The 19,970-nt window shown below is 35.6% G+C and overlaps 1 protein-coding gene across 3 annotated transcripts in view; it reads left to right on the top strand.

The window, feature by feature from the left end:
• The first annotated feature begins 662 nt into the window (after nucleotides 1-662).
• ptp4a3a (protein tyrosine phosphatase 4A3a) overlaps nucleotides 663-19,970 on the top strand; it is a 30,064-nt gene continuing 10,756 nt past the window's right edge. Inside the window, exon 1 of one of the 3 annotated variants that reach the window (XM_042776715.1) lies at nucleotides 663-761. The gene's annotated coding sequence lies outside the window, so the exon portion shown is untranslated. Of the gene's footprint in view, nucleotides 762-1,269; nucleotides 1,404-19,684; nucleotides 19,953-19,970 lie in introns of those variants that run through there. The other 2 variants (XM_042776713.1, XM_042776714.1) reach the window with 2 other exon arrangements.

Raw genomic sequence — 19,970 nt, 5'->3', positions numbered from 1 at the left:
CCCAGCATTCCAGTGGTTTTAGTCATGAGACATGAATTCACATGCAGAGCAAACATGCAAATGCATTACTTAAGTGCTAAAGGGTCCCTTTAACAAGGTTGTCAATCGTTTAAATCGTTACGACCTTTAGTTCAACTTATGCTTTGCTTAATTTATTTTCAGCAGTAATCTAGACTTTTTTAATCAGTGCTGCAATCTGTATTTCACGAATATTCACGAATCACAATAATATATTCACGAATCACAATAACTTCAGTTTTCTTTAATGTCTGCAGTTGTTGAACTAATGAGATAAATTCATCTTCCCCAGACAGGTCCTGTTTATTCTTCTTTACAAAATGTGTGTTTCTTGCCATTTTGATGATTTGATACTTCTGAATCATTCAGGATTTTTAGATAAAGCATCTGATAAAATCACTAGCAGTATATGCATTAAATGCATGAATATTTAGAAATGTCAAACAGTGATTCGTGTGACAAAGATTTTTGAAATCCCGCTTTAGAGTTTACCCTGGACCTATCTGGCGCTGTCGTCATGTGGCGGGTCATGAAGCAGAAGGAGAATGTGGGCGGAGCGAACGGAGCTCCTCCCACAATCTCATTCTGCGTCATGACCCGCCACCTGACGACAGAACATGTGGCGGGTGCTGGGCAGTTCGATTCATTTCACGGAATCGATTCCTTTGAACACTTCATTTTAATTCATTCGTTTTAAGTCAGATACAACAACAGAATCAGAGAACATGTTGATACAGGTTAGGGTAAGTTTTTGGAATGCTCTTATATTTTGTTTATTTAGGTCAGGTGATTCTTCTATGTCATATTTTTAGTGATGTGACATCATTTAGGCAATGGCTTTGTGTTTACATTTCACCGCGCTCTCTGTTAATTGGAGCATTTTTCTAATTAACAGTTAGATATAACAATTTAAATAATAAGAAAAAAGTTATTAAAGGTTAGTAAAATAAAATGCTATAAAAAGTTTATTTTATTTGCACTATGGTCTGACACAAAATATAGTGTAAAAAAATCATAGACTTAATCAAATAGACTAGCTATAGACTCCAGTGGCACTGTAAGTAGCATTTATCTTTTAACATTTTTGAGCTGCTGCTTTTCGGCAACTATTAGCATATATAATATTGTTTTCGCCCAATTTTAAGCAACAAATCTTAGTTTAAAAGTTTTAGTGGTTCGTTCATTAATTCGATGAATCAAGCGTTATCAAGTCATAGTGGAACTCAAGCAAATTGATCGGGTTGAATCATTTGGATTTGCGAATCGGTTCGTTTGATTCATGGAAAAGAACATGTCGAACAGAACGATTCGCTCGCGAATCAGACATCACTACGATCGCATGGCGAGTCACTCAGGCACTCCAGATTATTTGCGGGAACCTTTCGGTAAGTAAAATGAAGGCGCAGTCTTTCGCAATCTATTTTAATAAAGCCGTGTTAGATAGACAAAACTGATGAAAACAGACATTGTAAAGGACCAGAGAGCCGTGTATGATGAGCATTTAAGCGGATTGTGTGGCTGAGGGTGTTGCCCAAACCGGCTTTCTGTCGGAAATCATGGTTAGCATTGTTATCAGTCTAGTTTTCGGTTATTTTACTTGCATTAGTGTAGATGTAAAGTATGATTTGCGTAAATATCTGTCTGTGTTTTAAACGTGCTTAACGTGGCATTTTGTGGTATGTTGTCAGGGGGTACTGGAATAAACCAAATGTTACAGGATTTTACTAAAATAACAATGACTATACACTGTTTTCCTATTAAAACGAGGTTAAATTATGATTATTGACAGTTTCCACGGTTTAGGGCGACGTCTTGTCATTTTCTGTCCTCGTCTCTGTTTCGTTCAAGCTTCTGTTTAAAGTACATGTGAGGAAAAAATGTTTAAAAAAAAACGGAAATGAACGAGTCGTATCATTTTTTTTCCTCCATAAAGCTTATGTATTTTAGCATAATTGTAAATGGAATAATCTTGAAGAATAAAGTATTTTTATCTTTAGCAGCATCTGGTTAGTAACCTGTGTATTTCAGCCAAGTCTCCCGCATCATAGATTCATATTTTAGGATTTGTGCCGGTTATATAAGTCTTTTTTACTTTATTGTGACAAGCTAATTCCTTATGTTATTGAGTGATGACATGTTTTTTTTGGTATGCATTGTCAGTGTGTTTGTGTTGAGTCAAGCTGACGTGATTGATGGGGAAAGTAAGACACCCTTCAGGTCATTCACAATTCACTTTGCTTACAGAAGTCATCTGACACATTTGACTTCGATGGTTGTATTTTGAGAATGGGGATAGGTGTCATTTCAATTCAGGTGGGGTGTTACTTTACAATATTTGATATAATATTTGTTTTTAATATACACTACCGGTCAAAAGTTTGGGATCAGAATTATTTTTTTTGTTTTTTACAAGAGTTTCTTATGCTCATCAAGGCTACATTTATTTGATAAAAAAAAAAAAACAGGAAAAAATGTAATATTGTGAAGTTTTATTATGATGTAAAGTAACGTTTTTCTGTTTATGCATTAAAATCTAATTTATTCCTGTGATGCAAAGCTGAATTTTCAGCATCATTACTCCAGTCTTCAGTGTCACAAGATCCTTCAGAAATCATTCTAATATGCTGATTTATTATCAGTGCTGGAAACTGTTGTGCTGCTTACTATTTTTTTTTTGGAATCTGTGATACTTTTTTTCAGGATTCTTTGATGAATAAAAATTAAAAAGAAGACAATTTTTTAAAATTATAAATAAATCATAAAATAAAATTGTAAAAACATTTTGCAAGATTACTAGAAATAAATTAGATTTTAAATGATATTAAAATAGAAAACCATTATTTTTTATTGTAATAACATTTTGCAAGATTACTGTTTCTTTTTTTTTTTTTCTGTATTTTGATCAAATAAATGCCTTGATGAACATGAGACTTCTTTAAAAAAAAACATTTCAAGTATTACTGATCCCAAAATTTCGACCGGTAGTGTATATATGTATGTATATATATATATATATATATATATATATATATTTGTTTGCTAGTTTTTCAATTGAAAATGACTTTTCGAGATCCTTTTCATTCGTCATGCCCTCTCTCACATGTTTTACCTTAAAGACTGGTAGCGAAGCTGTTTTTACAGAAGAAAATCAGCTGTTTTCTTGAGAAGTACATCACAACACTCCCAGCCTATGAGCGATGCATGTGGTATTTTTATCTGCTTTGCACATTGTGTTTTTCATCCTCGGCAGTGAATCTCTTATGTGGTACGAGAAAGACCAGCAAATTCTCAGGACCAAGAATCCTGCAGAGCTTTCCCCAAGAGGGTCCCGAGCCTGAAATAAATACTTCCACATGACCTTCAGTTCGTGTGCCAGAAAGAGCTGTTTCTGCACTCTCAGTGACGTACAGGATTCCTTGAGATGTCAGCCGACTGCTCTTTTTGCAGTGCGGTTTCAGCTATATGGGGCTCCCCTTTTGTTCGATTCCTTGGGAATTTTGCTTGCCCTGTCTATAAAACTTGACCGCGAGGTTGTGGGGTGCCATGGAAATTTAGATCACATCTGCCAAGCTGGATGACTATGACCAGGCACTAACTTCTTACATGAAAGGAAAGTCACGTGGAGCTCCTTCCTAGAGCACCAAAGGTGGTTTTAGGCGAGGGCAGGAGTCACAGAGCTCTTTAAGCCTAATCGTATCCGAAAAATCTTTGTGTATTCTCTCTAGGTTTGGGACTTTGATAGTTACCAGCCCCTGCAAAATGAAAATGAATAAACATGCTCCTATCTCCGGCTTTGAAGTATGTGCCAAAGTTGATGGGCATCAGCTAGCACTTGACCCAAACTGGATTCGGGTCATGCAATTATCTGTTTGATAAACAGTTGTTAGCCACACACAGTGTGCCAGGGTGTATGCCGACTTACATTTAGCCGCAGGTGATTTAGATGTTCCAGATGTTCCTCATTTATGGGTTTATTAGATGCAACTTTTGTGGTGCAGAACATTTAAGATGCATAGCAATTAAAATAGCCTTGAAATCCTAGTATATCTTAAATCAGACCGACTAGAAATATCATTAATGTTAACTCATATTGACATTGCATCCATCCATTCTTGTGAACAATGCATTGTGCATAAGCAAAAGACTCTTAAAATGTCTACAGATGACGGTTTCTCGCTGTTATTCTCAGTTTTAGTTGCTGACTCAAAAGCTGAAGTGGGTTTGGTGGTCCAGGTGGGTTGTCTGGTGTTGATTTGTGTGTGACAACTCTCTTAGCTCACTGAAGCAAGTATTCTTGCGAGTGCACATGTGTTCGGCACACGCAGATGTATTGAACTGTGGGCACATCCAATTTCACACAAACAAATAACATCACGCAAATCAATTAAACACTCTCTCTGGCCGACTGGCACTTTATTCATCATGTGGAATGATGGACTTCCATTGTGCGCTTAATTATTGGTCATCTGCCCATCCAAAGAGAACTAGTTAGGGAAATGTGTACCTAATTGGAAGTGGATTGATTTCTGCTTATACATTCCTCAAACAATTTCCAAGAACATGTAATTAGAAAACTAAATTACGGTTTTAAGATAACAAATAAATAATAAATAACCATATAGTAAGGCTTTAGTGTAGCTTCCCAGATCTAAAGTAAAACAGAAATATGAGTTATTCATTTATTAATTGTTAAATTGTTAAATTGCATTTCAGTCCTCATTTTTGACCAATCAACTTTTTTAGATGTGCACGCACAGATGTGAATTTACAACGTGCATAAACCTAATTCAGTTTCTTCTAAGATAACTGTAAGAACATCCCGCATCCTTTACGTAACAAACAGTACATTCTCAAACATGGAGCTGCCAGCAAATTTCAGCTGTTGCCAAGTAAACATAACTTGGGTTTAGATTTTCGCAGCGGGGGAGTTATTAAGCCGTGTGCTCCAGAGCTCCTACTGATGTGCTCTCACTTGTGCTAGAAGTGTTTAGTGTTGCTCTGATCACTCGTTGCCTACCTTAGTTGTGTTCTGTTCGCAAAGAGAACTAGAACTCTGTGTGACTTGTCACTGTTTTCAACATGATCCCCTTCCCCAGATGTTTTCGTATTATAATTGGCTACCATTTTAATAAATGCCACAAACAATAACTAAATTAACTAAGATTAAAATGTTTTCGTATTATAATTGGCCAGTCATTTGATGCATTTAGATGATATAGAGTTTGTTCTACATGGCTAACTTGGTCTGCAGAATATATCGAAATTATCTAAGTGTCACAAAAGTACGAATAGTGTTATTCTTATTTCAAAACTTTAAAAAGTTAGGAAAAGTCAAAGTTTTAGGTTCATGCAAATAAGCAGAGAATAGTCACGCAACTTACTTGGTGTGTGTGAGTGTAGTACATGAGATGATGTGACGTCCTCATGGCAAACTCATCTTGAAAGCAAGCCACATGAGGAAAAACAATAAGATGAAGGTAGAGCTGTAAACTCTGTTTCAGGTGCTTTTGTTAACCTAGATGTTCTTGATGTTAAGTTCTAAGGTTGATATAGCTAAATATTACCAATTTGAGCAGAGTTAGTGGTATTTAAATTGTTTTCTAGTTTTTGTTTTCATGTTAAAATGACATTATCAGATTTGTGACATTACTTATGTAATGCTACAGTAATTTCTCAAGAGAGAATGTGAAACATGTTTGTTGGTTATATTGGGCCTCATTTACGAAATAAACGTACGACAGAAAATTGGGAAAAAACTTGGAATTTATCAATATGGACGTGAGTGGTGGCTACGATCAAATTTCACGTCTGGTCTCAGCTCGTGTACGCAAGTTTTTGAGTTACCTGTACTTGCGCGCAGCATAGTAAATAGGGTAGAGAATTGTTGAATGGCAGCATTTTGTTAATTTTTAGTCGATCGTTAACCAGTAAGATTAGGATGTCTTTTGTTTTGGTTTTATACAGGGCTTTAGCTTTATATGCGCGAATAGCAGCATAAACAAGAACATGAGGATTCAGTCGACGCATCATGCACCTGCAACGCTTCTGTGAAAGGAGAAAAACAGAAATTAAGTCTATAAAAGGAGTAAAATAAATAGGATCACACAAAATATATAATAGGGTATAATATAATTAACAGATTAATAAAACAACCCCCCCCCAACCCCACTGAGGAACAAGTATAGGCTACGCTCGTTTTTGTGACACTCTAAATGCATTTTATTTTCTTCATATCTTTATTTGATTTAATCCATCTGATCGCACAGGCGCCTCACACATACACAAAGAACACTAGTTCTAGCGTTGCCTGACATTTCAGCCATTCATCATCAAACTAAAATGCAGTCAACCAAACATAAAAGTTACACTGTTTATTTAAAAACGCATGATTTAAAAACAAAGCCAAGCTCCCAAACAAACATTTTTGTGCATGTGAAGGATTTTACACGGATATTAGAATGTGCGCAAAGTAAAAAGCCATGTTCAGGCTACATAATGAATAATAGTTATACTAACAAATGTTACAAATATGTCAGAAATGGAAACATTTGGATTCCTGTGGTATGTGACATGTTCGTGAGCCCAGTGCTATTTTAGTTTTGATTGACATTTGTATGCTGTTTATAATGAATGCCACTATTGCTTAATTTGTGTTTTATTTTATAGTTTAGTATATATTTTAGAACTACTTATTTTTCATTCTTGTTCTGTTCTGAATACCGTTAAATTTTAAATATTTGTTGTAGAGTGAGGGGAGCTAAATAGGCTGTTTATATTTAAAAGTATTTTAATATAACTGACATAAATTAATGTAGCCTAATCGTTTGCAGTTACAAGGTTAACGGGTGTTTTTGGAGTAAGATCAATTTCTCTTTCATGAGATTACTTCCTCTTTTTGGCTGGGTTTCGTTTCTCTGTGTCGTAAACTCTAGGGGCAAGGCTTCTAAACCGGGGTGTTTTTTAGGGGCATGATGTTCAAATGACGAGTGTTTTCTGCCGCCACATTCATGAACATGCACTCATTCGTACGATCAGATTGGCAGCATACGAATGTTTCATGAATCACATGTGAACTCTGTCGTAAGTTGATTTGTGCGCACAGATCTGCGCTCGTTTCTACGTTAGATTGATAAATGAGGCCCATTATGTTCAGTATATTTTTAATTTAAATTGATATTACATACTTAATACACTAATGTTCATTTTCAATCTGAGAGAATTTTTTTTATTTTTTTTCTGAAAATTCTACTTATTGTTATTGCATTGGATTAAAGCCTGCTGGCTTGCACACAGAAAACTCCAAAAAATAAAAAATTGCTCTACCAAATATTAGATTCTATCTTTTTATCAACTTGTTTTCTTTTAATTGGCACACATTTTGTATTTTTGGAACTGATTGATCGTAAGAAAGAAAAGTGAAAGAAAACATGTTGAAAAGAAGACAAGCACAGTACAAGTGTTTAACAAGTTATCACAGATCATTTTTCTTTAATATCTTGCAGACCCGTTGCTAACTCATTAGTGGTCTTTTAAGCCTGACAATAACCTGTGGTTCAGTGAGCCAGTGTCTAATCTGAGCAGTGTTGGGGAGTAACTAGTTACATTTAAAGGTGTTACGTTATTTAATTACAAAATAAATGTAACCGTAATCAGTTACAGTTACTAAGAAAAAATGTGTCATTTAATTACAGTTACTTATGAAAATGTTAACGATTACAAAGGGGATTACATTTGGATATTTACATTCATCCACATACAGATTTAATTGATTTCTTTTCCAAATTGCAGTGACTATTCTGAGACATACGGCCCTATAATTTCCGCGATGCGGAAAACACAGTCTGGTTCTAGAATCCAGTCATAAAAACTGAACTCCTATAGCCTAACAACGGAATATGCCACATTTTGGACGAATAAATCAAAAGTAGGTCAGTACACTTGAATCAAAATGAGATATGGACTAGTGTCTGTAAATATTAAGCCGCAAAAAGACAATATATGAATCCTGCACGTTCTGCGTGTCTGTGGAAATCAGGCGCGGACTGGCCATCGGGAGAACCGGGAATATTCCCGGTGGCCTGGCAGCCGATTTGGCCTGCTATTTTAATATTATTATTGTATAACTGCATGCCTAATGTACTAAAGTGTTGAGCACTACTGTAAGATTAACCCTGCATGGTGTAAATGTTTGAAAATGATTAACAGTTGAAAATAAACATTCATTACAAATTTAGAAAAGTAATCAAAAAGTAATCAGAATAATCAGTTACATTACTTTAATAAAGTAATTAAAAAAGTTAGACTACTATTACATTTTAAATAGGGTAACTTGTAATCTGTAACATATTACATTTCCAAAGTAACCTTCCCAACACTGAATCTGAGATGATTCAGTCAGAAAGTGAGTTTGTCTGACCAATTCAGTTGATGATATCACTTTTGGCCATGATGCTGTAGATTCAAGCAGTGGCTTTCCTTAATAGCGACTCTAGAGGAAACACTGGTGGTTTCCGTCTTCTGCATCTGCTGCTGTTCAGTGCATTAGTTATGGACTGAGGTGCAGTAAGTGAAGTATTTACTTAACACACTCCACATATCAGATATCAAACCTTAATTTGGATTTGCAGAGCTTCAGACTGACTCTTCACCTTCATGAATCCATTGTTCCATACATTTGGTTTAGTAACCAAGATGACAGTTCTCATGACAGCCCCTGACTCTCACAGCAAATGCATTACCGTACAGATGTCTCGAGAGGTCTGAGTTCAGGCTGGTTCGGGTGATGAGATGGAGAGTTAATTAATAGTTCATCATCTAAAGATGAATCATTCTGAACTCCAGTGTATTTACCATTAGTGGTCAAAACAGCAAGGATATCAATTCATTAGGACTCTCTTCCATACCACCTCAGCAGTGCCACAAACTGATCACCTCCATGCCACGCTGAATTGAGGCAGTAATTAAAGCAAAAGGAGCCCCAACCAAGTATTGAGTACATGTACAGTAAATGAACATACTTTCCAGAAGGCCAACAATTCACTAAAAATTATTTTTTTTATTGGTCTTATGAAGTATTCTAATTTGTTGAGATAGTGAATTAGTGGGTTTTTGTTAAATGTGAACCAAAATCATCACAATTAAAAGAACCAAAGACTTAAACTACTTCAGTCTGTGTGCTTTGAATTTATTTAATACATGAGTTTCACAATTTGAGTTGAATTACTGAAATAAATGAACTTTTCCATGACATTCTAATTCATTGAGATGCACCTGTACTCAGGAAAAACAGACTGAATCAAGGGCAGATGTGAAAGAGGATGTATAGAGTTTTAAAAACATCAGCCAGCTTGTATCGTTGCATCACAACAATTCAAAAGAAAAAATGAAAAACACTGTTCTAGTTTTTGGATCATACTTTGTGTTCATGAACTGTTCACAGACTTTTACATACTCATTGTGCATAAAAATTAAAAGAGTGGCCAGAAATGGCAAAAACATTTAAGTCAGATAGTCTGGTTACTTAAGTCAAGTAAAAACTAGTAACCAACCGTGTAACATACATTAAGTATAGAATGCAGTTTGCCAACTGAAATCACCTTTAATTGTTGATATATAATCGCACATTATTTAAAAAGCCTGGCGTCTCGACAGGAAGTTACACAACAGTGAACGTAACCAGTTGTTTTGATTGTCTTACATCATCCATTAACTTGAAACACAGACGAAAGCAGTCACTGCGGATAGATCTACCTCCCAATGTCGTATTGCTCTTTTACAGTGGCTTATTGTTCTCATCCCATGAAGTGGTTGTAATAGAAATGCTTTTAATTAATCCAGTGGAGGGCTATGGGTGGCTGCCCGAGCCTGCTGTGACGCAAGCCTGGGATTTAATCACGAGGAGACAGGGTGGGAAAAGAGGGGAAAACTCATTCCCCTCATGTCAGGCTGTAAAAACAGGCAACTCTTCTGGTGTTCAGTCAGGAAAGTCTTCACAGATCATGCTATTAGTTTAACATTTCAAAAAAATTACTTACAATAATGTAAAATGTGAGGTCCATGCTTAAAGTTTAAGTGTGCAACATTTTGTATGCTAAAATACTTTATTCTATCCAAGTTTAATGTGCAGAGTGTTTGGGAAACCTGTTTGAAAACAGTCATTAGGGGTGCATTATTTGTGCTACAGACATGAATAATAATTTTTTTTTTTTATGTTTTTGAAAGAAGTCTATTATAGTCACCAAGGGTGCATTTATTTGATCAAAAATACAGAAGAAAAAAAACAGTAATATTGTTATACATTATTACTATTTAAAATAACTGTTTTCTGTTTTAATATATTTTAAAATTTATTTTATTCCTGTGATGAAAAGCTGAATTTTCAGCATCATTACTCCAGTCTTCAGTGTCACATGATCCTTCAGAAATCAATATAATATGCTGATTTGCTGCTCAAGAAACATTTTATTATCAATGTTGAAAACAGTCGAGCTGCTTAATTTCTTTGTGGAAACTGTGATAATGGTTTTCAGAAACCTTAGATGAATAGATGTTAAAAACAATTTATTTGAAATGGAAACCTTTTATAAAATTATAAATGTCTTTACTGTCACTTTCGATCAATTTAATGCTTCATTGCTGGATAAAAGTATTATTTGAGTTTATTTGTTTCTTTTTTTTTTTTCACTATCCCTAAACCTTTAAACGGTAGGGTATTTTTGCCTAGCAAACGATAAAATGTTCCACAATAATTTTAATCTGGTTTGTGATTATACATTTCTATCTACTAAAATAAATTTGGAGATAAAAAACACAATTGAATGTTAATGTTAAATTCAGGTACTAAATTGTAAGGCCTGTACCACATGATTTGATGCGGTGCAGTAGTCTCCTCTCCTTCAGGAAGATTTAGTATTTGTGATGTGACCAAATGAACAGACTTCCCAGACTCCCTTCCCCTCTCTCATGGTGGATTCTGGGTCACTAACTGAACACAGACGTTATCGTGATGGAGAGTCCAGCTCACATGCTGCATTACATTTAAAGGTGCAGAAAGTGTAAAATTTTGATTAAAGAATATTTATATAATGTGTGTGAATGAAATGTTTCGTACTAAAGTAAATGAGATCAAATTCGATTCCTTTTTTCTTCAGTTAACTTAAAGTGGCATTCAGAGTCAATTGTACATCTTTTGCATCATATTTCCAAGTGAAACAGGATATTCAATTTAAATATTTGTAGGGTAGTGCCAAAGTTATTTCTAATTAATTTTATTGAGCATTTGTTTCATGTTGGCAAACACTGGTTTGCCCCTCCCCCCCCCCCGTATTTGTCTTTCCTTTCATTTTTTTATTTATTTATTTTTTACGCCGCTGATGATCCAGCTGCATTTCTCAGACAGGAAACCCTCTGACATCAGCGTAAGCTTTGTGTGTTGTTTGAAAACTCACAGCTGCAGACAGGGAATGTCCCATGAAAAAAAACAGCATCTTGCTCTCTTTAAAACTGCTACTACTTCTTTGTTAATCAGACTATGATAATGCAGGTGTGTGAGTGTTAATTTATTGACGCAGGGCCATGCTGTCCTCTTGTTGACCAGTGTTGATTGCACACTGAAGTGTGTGTGTTTCATTAATACTTGCGAGACAGGATGAGGGATTTCCTGTGTTGTGATCCCCTTCCCTGCTCTGCCAAATTTGAGCAGTCCTGACCTTTCAGAGTTCTGTGAGAATTCGGATTCCTGCATTCAGACAGACCTCCAGACCAGACCGCTGGTGGTCTCCTAGGGGTTTACAGGAAGGCCAGATTGTCCAGCTTCTTGTGAAAGACGATCCCGGAGGATTGTGGAGGTTGGTTTAATGTGAAATTTATGCTGATTTAAAGCACTAAGAAATTTTAAGGTCCTATGAAATCCATTTTTTATCCCCCAAATTTAGTGTTTTTTTTTTTTTTTTTTTTTTTTTTTATCCCCAAAATTTAATAGTTTTTTTTTATGGATTCCATTTAAATGGTTGATTAAATGTTAGTCATCAAAACATTGCATAAAAAAAAGCAAATTATATTAATTAAACTTGTGATCAAATGAAAATACAACAAAACATTGCATTTGAGACACATTAGATGAGTTTTATAGTTGCATTAATTGTAATTGAGACATGATGAAAAAGACACATTATGACGACAGTAAACCAATTTTAATTAAAAGGGGTATGTTGGATATTGATCCACTTGAGATGAAAGAGCTGAAAACCAGTGAACCACTTTGCTAGCAGTTTGTCTCACTTCAACACGTTCTAGTCTGTGTATGAGATTAATCTCCTGATGTTGTTTTCATTGAATACAAATGTCATTTCAGTCAAAATAAACTAGACTTAAATGAAAATGCCGTGATGAAATGCTAAGTACGTTCATCAAAACTATCACTAAAACATGAAAATGGTATAAAAATGAACACTAATTTCTTAATTCAAAAATAAGTTGAGTGGTTTGTAAAGCAAAGTTTTTTTTTTTTTTTTTTGTGGCCCAGGTTGCTCACAGCAGATGTTTGCAGCATGTTACCTGCAGTTCTTAACTTGTTGATTGCTTAAATAACGTATCTTTTCATAAGGAAACCACTCGCCTATCTCATACACATGTTGTTCTGCTCAGAGGCACCTGGAGGTTGTTGGCCTCTTCCTGTTTTCCTGTATGTGGGCCCACTCAACATCTTCAGCTGCGTTTAAAGACTGTTAGCAGTGAGAAAAGACCCATGAGGTACATCTGAATGAGTCTATGTCCTTACAGCAGCAAAATGCCAGGAGTGATATCTAAAAAACACTGTTCCGGGTTAATACAACTCCAGATCCTCTGAAGTACTTTGTGCTTCTTTACTTTCTCAGGGATTTCTAGAAAATATTGTAAACCTTATTATTTTTTTATTAATAAAGTAATTTATTAAAAAAAAAAAATTTAAAGGCACAATTTGTAGGCTAAGTTGTCGCCACTCGAAGTTGCATTTTCAAAACAATAACAAAGACGAAACTTGATGACATTATGAAGAAGAATGGAACGATGGGAGTTCATCTGCTTAAAACTGTAGTCTAACCACAAGAAGGATGATTTAAATAACTTAAACAGCTCTCATAATTCCCATTTATGCATGAAAGAATTAATAAGAAACTTAAAAAGAGCTTAATTGTTAATGTTGAAAATGGCACATCATGTTATTTCTGTTAAATGAGCAACCCTGCTGCTGTGCAGGTTGGATTTAGAGGTGAAAGGCCAATTTAGGCAGGTTCAGTCAGACTGTGGAGTGTGATCTTGAAGCTGACATGATGAAATGCAAACCAATATTCCTGAGACTAATGCAGGCGGGGGAGTGTGTGATATACATAGTGGCTCTAAGTGAAGGGGCCTCCTGCTTTCATGGCACCGCAATCATGACAACTCGCACGTAGCTGAACAAATTCCTCCTGTTGTGATCCATGCATCTGAGATTATTGGAGACCAGCTGCACTATCCCTGTGAGAGGCACATAGCTCTGTAGAGGTGCATAGAGGTGCAGATTTGCCCCTAAGGGCCCATCAGCGACTGTGGCACAAGGACACAATATTCCCTCCAAATCTCATTTGTTTATCACAGTGGATGGAGCTTATGAAGTTATGCCGCCATGGAGCTCCAATGGATATGAGATGACTTTGTGTGTTCAGTAAAATCCACTTTTTTTTTTTCATAGTCCATGTTTTCCAATTTTCTGGATTTTGTTTTAATGGTTTAATAAAGTGTTAATAATGAATAGGATGTTTAATCAATTGAATTAATACAACAAACAATTCATAAACATTTTAACAATAATAGTTTTTTTGTTTGTTTGTTTTTCTCAGAAATTCTGTTTTGTTTTTAATACAAATGTATTATCAAGCACAGTTGTAATCAAATGAATGCATAAAATTTCAACACTTAAATTTTTCTTTCAAATTTAATCAAATGGAAAATTAACTTTCATTTTTGGAGAACAAAGTTTTGCACAATAGAGGATTTACTTTTTAAATTAAGACATGGATTAAAATGCCTTTTTTTATATAATGTTTTAACAAACTGTATAGGCTAATTATTATTGTAAATATAACTTTAAGAAATGCATTCTGCAGTACGATCATATTTTTTCAAACCGTTTCCTCAAATCTTTTTCAAGTAATTTTATTTTGATGAGTTACCATGAAGACCTTTCAGTTTCTATGTGTAGCTGACAATAGTTTTATCAAATTAAATGGTGAAATGCTCATGAAATAACTCTTTAGATAAGCTCTGAAGATGTCAAGTTCATGGCAAATGCTGAGAGCACCACAAGCCTCATGCATAAGCCTCATGCGTACTTGAGTATTTTTAGTAGATGAAACTGCAGAAGACACAGAAAATACAGACTTTATATTTCAGTAGTTGTCATTTGTGTAATATTCACTGACATTGGTCCATATCACAAATTGATCAAGTGTTCAGCCCAACCCTCCATCAATTCACCCAAATTACAAAAAAAAAAAACACATTCTGTGTTATGCTGCAAGTACGTGATTCCATTTGCGTTTCTGCATTGTGGAAACCAAAGGGCCCTAGTCACAACCTCATTTTAGTAGCTGACACCAAAACCACTGAAATTTTATGATTCCTGAAACGAATTTCAATAGCACAGCAAAAACAAATGCACAAATAAACAGTCATGGATGCTTCAATAAGTTAGCTTATAGGTTTCTGTTCTGATCTCATGTTTCCTGGTTAACTTCATCTTGTACTTTCCACCACAACAACTTTATGATGCCGTATTTTCCAGATCAACAGCCCAATGAATCCATAATTAATTACAGATTTTCCATCGCTCTGGATAGTGGTTGGTCTCTCAGACAAAGTTCACTAAGCTAAACTGAATTGGAAACAAACCCCCACCCACTGTTATCTCATATCCAGTAGCCCAGTCCAGTCAGGGCTAAATGCATCAGAAAACAGCTGCCGGGCCTATTTATAACATGCAGGTGACATGCAGCACATGGGCCAGTCACATCACCACTCTGAGTTGTTTGTGAGATACTATTAACCTGGCTTGCATGTCTGCAGAATCAGACCTCAGGCTTGTCTCTTTGACACATTTCTAGTGTCACTTAAGTGGTGCATATACAGGGACACTGTTCTTCTAGAAAGGCACTGTGGAAGTGATTTTTATGTCTTGCATGCTATTTCCAGGAAAGCCATATGAAAGTTTGCATGAGGAACAGAAATTTAAGTTGTTATTGACTGAGAATCTTCCACTTCGCCACAGCTCTCATTCTTGCTTTCATATATTTAAAGATAGGGTAGGTGATTTCAGAGAGGCTAGCAATAGCAAGCTAGCTTTGAAAACATAAGATCCCACCCTTCCTGCAAATCACTCTCCAAAGCCACACCTCCTGTGTCTCACAACATCCTTAAGCCTGTATGTGGATTTTACAAATATGTAACCAATGAAATGGATTTAAAAGAGCTTGGGAGTAACTCAATTAGCTCCTCAAATTGTCAATCAAACCTCATAACTCCACCCTTCCTTTATCATGTATGAAGTGCCGTGTATCCAACAGGTGGCACTATGATGAATATTGGCCTTTATATGTCTTCAGGCCAGGACTCTTATCAAACGTGTGAAGTTTGGGACAGATCGGAAATTGAATGGCTGAGTTACAACAATGTCATTTTCCATAGCAAAACATCGAAATTTGTCAGGCCGCCACGGACACGCCCTTCAACGAAAACTCAAGATCTTCGAAATTTGAAATTCAAAATGGCTGACTTCCAGTTGCGTTTAGGACTTAAATAAAAGACACAAAAATTACTTTAATTACATGGAGGAAATTCAAAATGGCTGACTTCCAGTTGCGTTTAGGACTTCATTCCAAGAGACATTTTTTTTTTAATTATTGGGACATTACATGCATGAACTGAATTTTGTATACATGCGTGAAACATAGCGGAAGGGGCACTTCATTGGAATTTCGTAGGTGTGTTATCGAGCCATTTTGCCACGCCCAATTCTGAAATCCATATCAAATGTAAAGTTTGCCCTTGTCTTCTGATGCTTGTGCAAATGCATAATCTGAATATCACACATGAATTGTAGGGACTTGGTGCACTCATGTCATGTCAAAAAGATCGTATTTACAAGTTGAACGCACGTGAACACAACCACAAAGTTGTAATGATGACTGGGAAAATTTTCTTTTACTGGCACGTCACTATGAAAATATTGGTGACGCAATAGATGCCATGTCTGTGTTGATGGTAAATTTATTGAAAGTAATACAATTCTTTTATTTTCCTCTTCAATAAAACTAAGTTGCATGTACAGAATACAATAGAATTTTACAATTACGATAGAATATATAACAATTTAATTTACAGCACCTTCATAAATTGAAAAAAAAAACGTAAAAAAGCAAAAACATACTGATGCACATTATTTTTCATATTTGCAGATAAATATTGCAGATAAAATTTTGATTAATTTCTTTTGAAGAAAAGATACATCGTCATCTTCCTCCAAACAAATCATTTGAATGTACCCAACATTGTAATTACGATTTCCCAACTCGTAAATATGAATTTCCCAGGAGCAACACACCATATGATATTTTTGTGAAATTAAAGACTATAGTTATAATAGTTTTTCCCCCGAAAAAAAAAAAATGAAAACAAATTTGTCAGTTGATCTCGGTGTACTGTTCAGGATGTTGTGTTCCCAGGAGGTAAATTAAACTAGTCATAGTAAAGTTCTTCGGCAACAAGCTGCCTCTCGATATTTCAAACAAACAAAGTTTGCATATTATCGCTACTTTTGCAATATAATACGCATTGGCACTGCTGACATGTTTATGTCTTGTAACTTATCCACATAGTATGAACAAAATAGATGTGGACACAACCAAAACACCAAAGAAACTCTTAATTAAAACTTACTGGTTAGGTTAATGGTTTCATTAGATGGTTGTTGTTCTGCTTCAATCTAATATTTTTGGTTGTCAAAATTTTGCTGCATTGCTATTATTTTGCTATGAAGTTGTTTAATATTTCTCCTAATCCTATTGAATATTTCTCCAATTATCCTACTGAATATCTTTGATAGTGTCCATATATTGCTAAAAACGTGTCCGATCTTGTCTGGAGGACATAACCCAGCCAAATTTAACAGGACTTGTATAAGACCATATGATTTATTTTTGTGGTCACTCAACTCATATTTCTCAAGTAGTCAAGTACGCATATAACCTTCAGGAAGCCTGCATGTCTACAACCTGACATTCAGATGAGGACATTTTTTGGCACAGTCCAGACACTTGGTGACTCAATATAGCAACTCGACCCGCTGCAAGATTCTTCTGAAGGGCCAGTTTGTGTAACATGGAAAATCATGGCACCTGTTTGTATACAAATTAATATCCAAGTAGATTTTGAGTGTTGTTTTTTCTTATGGGTCACCAGCGTGACTGAGGACCATGTGCAAAGTGCCCTAATGTTTCTCTGATCTTTTTCCAACCCATTTGGCCTCTTGTAGGGGCCTTTTCATTACTTTCCCATCCCTGTTTTGCTGTAGATTATTTGTTAGTGGTGCCACACAAAGGTCCCAGATGCACAAAGCAGCACTTAAAATTGCAAGCACAAATAAGGGTGACCATACGTCCTCTTTTTCCCAGACACGTCCTAGCCAGGATTTCTGTATTGCCCAAAACTACTTTTCGATCATTAACTTCAGCAAGTATGAAAACAGGAAAATAAGACCTGGATATTTTAAGCAATATAGAAATCCTGGCCTGGACGTGTCCGGGAAAAAGATCACATATTGTCACCCTAGCACAAATATTTAACCAGTATTTGCAGTCTTATGGGACAAGAGCTGGTAATTGGCCCATGAAGACAAGCGCAACACTGTCATGTTTACCCTCAGCGCTGAAGTTCATGCTAATGCTGCTGGTTTAGCAGTAAATCTCACGCTGTTGTTACCTCGACAGCAATTGTTTACAGATCTTCACGAGTCTCTCTGTGTGTATCGGTGAATGTGTGAGACCCTTGTGTGCTGTTGACATAGCACAGAATGACCCAATTAACCTTACTCGCCATGAAGTAAACGAGTACAGCACCTCAGGGCCAGACCCCCGATGGACCTGCTGACAGAAGTGTTCTTCTCACTGTTTGTTTTGCATGCTGGTCTTTGTTCAACCTCTCATTGCTCCACACTGACGTACATCAAGGGTACATGTTACTACTCTGTGGTACTAATATGCACGCTTTAGGGGTAAAGAAGGTACAAAGGTGTCCCTTTGAGGGTACTGTTCCAGTGACAAGCTGTTGTGGTTTTTGCTATTTCTTTGTTTTTCTGACAGTGCAGGAAACATTAATAGATATAGTGAAACTAAATCGTATAAAAACCCCAAAATAGGCTTACATTAACTCGTTTAAATAGGTCATATTAACTAGTTTAACTGGGTCATTGTTGCTTAGTTTGTTATTGATTTATATTTATAAGAAAAGAAAAATAAATGAAGTTAAGATTAATTATAAAAAAGAGGAATTTTGGAAGGGTGGATTACTTTAAGGAAAATGATGTTTATTTTGAAGAGAAGAAACGGAAATGAGGTTAAGCTGCAGTATTAAAGTTTTAATTAATTACCAGCCATAAGTGGTGGATTAGGATTGCATTTAAAGGCCTAATACAACTTCCCAAATGAACTCTTTATGTGCCTGTTTTTTAAGAATTTGCTCAATGTTGCAAGTGCACAGAACTCAGATAACCATCTTTTACAATAAAAAAATTACTTTTTATAATAATAACATTTTGCCATTGTAGATTTTAATTATTAGAAAGTATGTGTAAAAAATGCTTAATACTACCAAAATACACACAAAAACATTGGAAAAATGTGTGCAGACTTGTGACAATTTTCATATCATGATGTATTATCACAGACAGTATTGAATTATATTACAAAAAACAGGCTGAAAAGATAAACTTTGTCCTATTGACAAGTTTAGTAACGTTTTTCAAAAACTTTGAACATTTAAATTTAAAAAATGCACTGTAAAAATGTAAAAAGTAAACAAATTAATAAGAAAAAAAAAAAAAAAAAAAAAAAAAAAAAACAATTATAAAGAACAATATAAATAATCAGAACATTTTCAGATTGGAACCCAATATACTGTACTTCAAAACCTACAGCTTTACCCTATTATAAGGAGGATGTCTCCCAGCTCTATGTGAACATCAAAACTGTCTCCATATACTGTACTTCAAAATTTTTTTGGAACCCAATATACTGTACTTCAAAACCTACAGCTTTACCCTTTTATAAGGAGGATAAAGTATCAGCAGCATTCCTTATTCCACCATGCTTCAGGTCCATATTGGGGTTGTTTACATCAAAGTCTTTTATGCAGCATACACACACTGTTATAAATGTTAACTGGTTGACATAAAAGATATTAATGTGCGATGATAATACCGTGCGTGTGCAAACCATATTACACAACACAGACACAAGTCTAGTGACAAGTGTCACATACTAAACAAACTATTTTACTTAAAAGTAGTGTGTGGTATAAATGAGACACTGAGTAGTACGTAGTTTATGTTTCATTCCGAACTGTAGTCACTCAAGGACTCTTGCAGTGCAGCATTGTTTATAGTTAGTGGCATCGTGACGCTAGCTGTGTGGATGAGAGACTCGCATTCTGTCAACACTCAGTGAGTCTCTGCACCTTAAACTGCTGAAGATACTTGTGTAGGACCCTACAGTCGCAGATCAGCGGGGAGCGTTTAGTGAAACTCTAGAGCTCATGAGAGCAGCATTCATACATCAGAATCTCTCAGCTTTCACCTGTGCGTCTGAGCCAGAATGGACTGTAATCCATAATGCAAAAAATATTACTTACAGAGACACAGCCAGGTAAGTAACAGACTTTTT

This window comes from Cyprinus carpio, chromosome A19 (assembly GCF_018340385.1).
Source record: "Cyprinus carpio isolate SPL01 chromosome A19, ASM1834038v1, whole genome shotgun sequence".
In the NCBI taxonomy this organism is placed as follows: Eukaryota; Metazoa; Chordata; class Actinopteri; order Cypriniformes; family Cyprinidae; genus Cyprinus; species Cyprinus carpio.
Note: the sequence above shows the minus strand (reverse complement) of the source record. Positions and strands in the feature narration are given on the sequence as shown.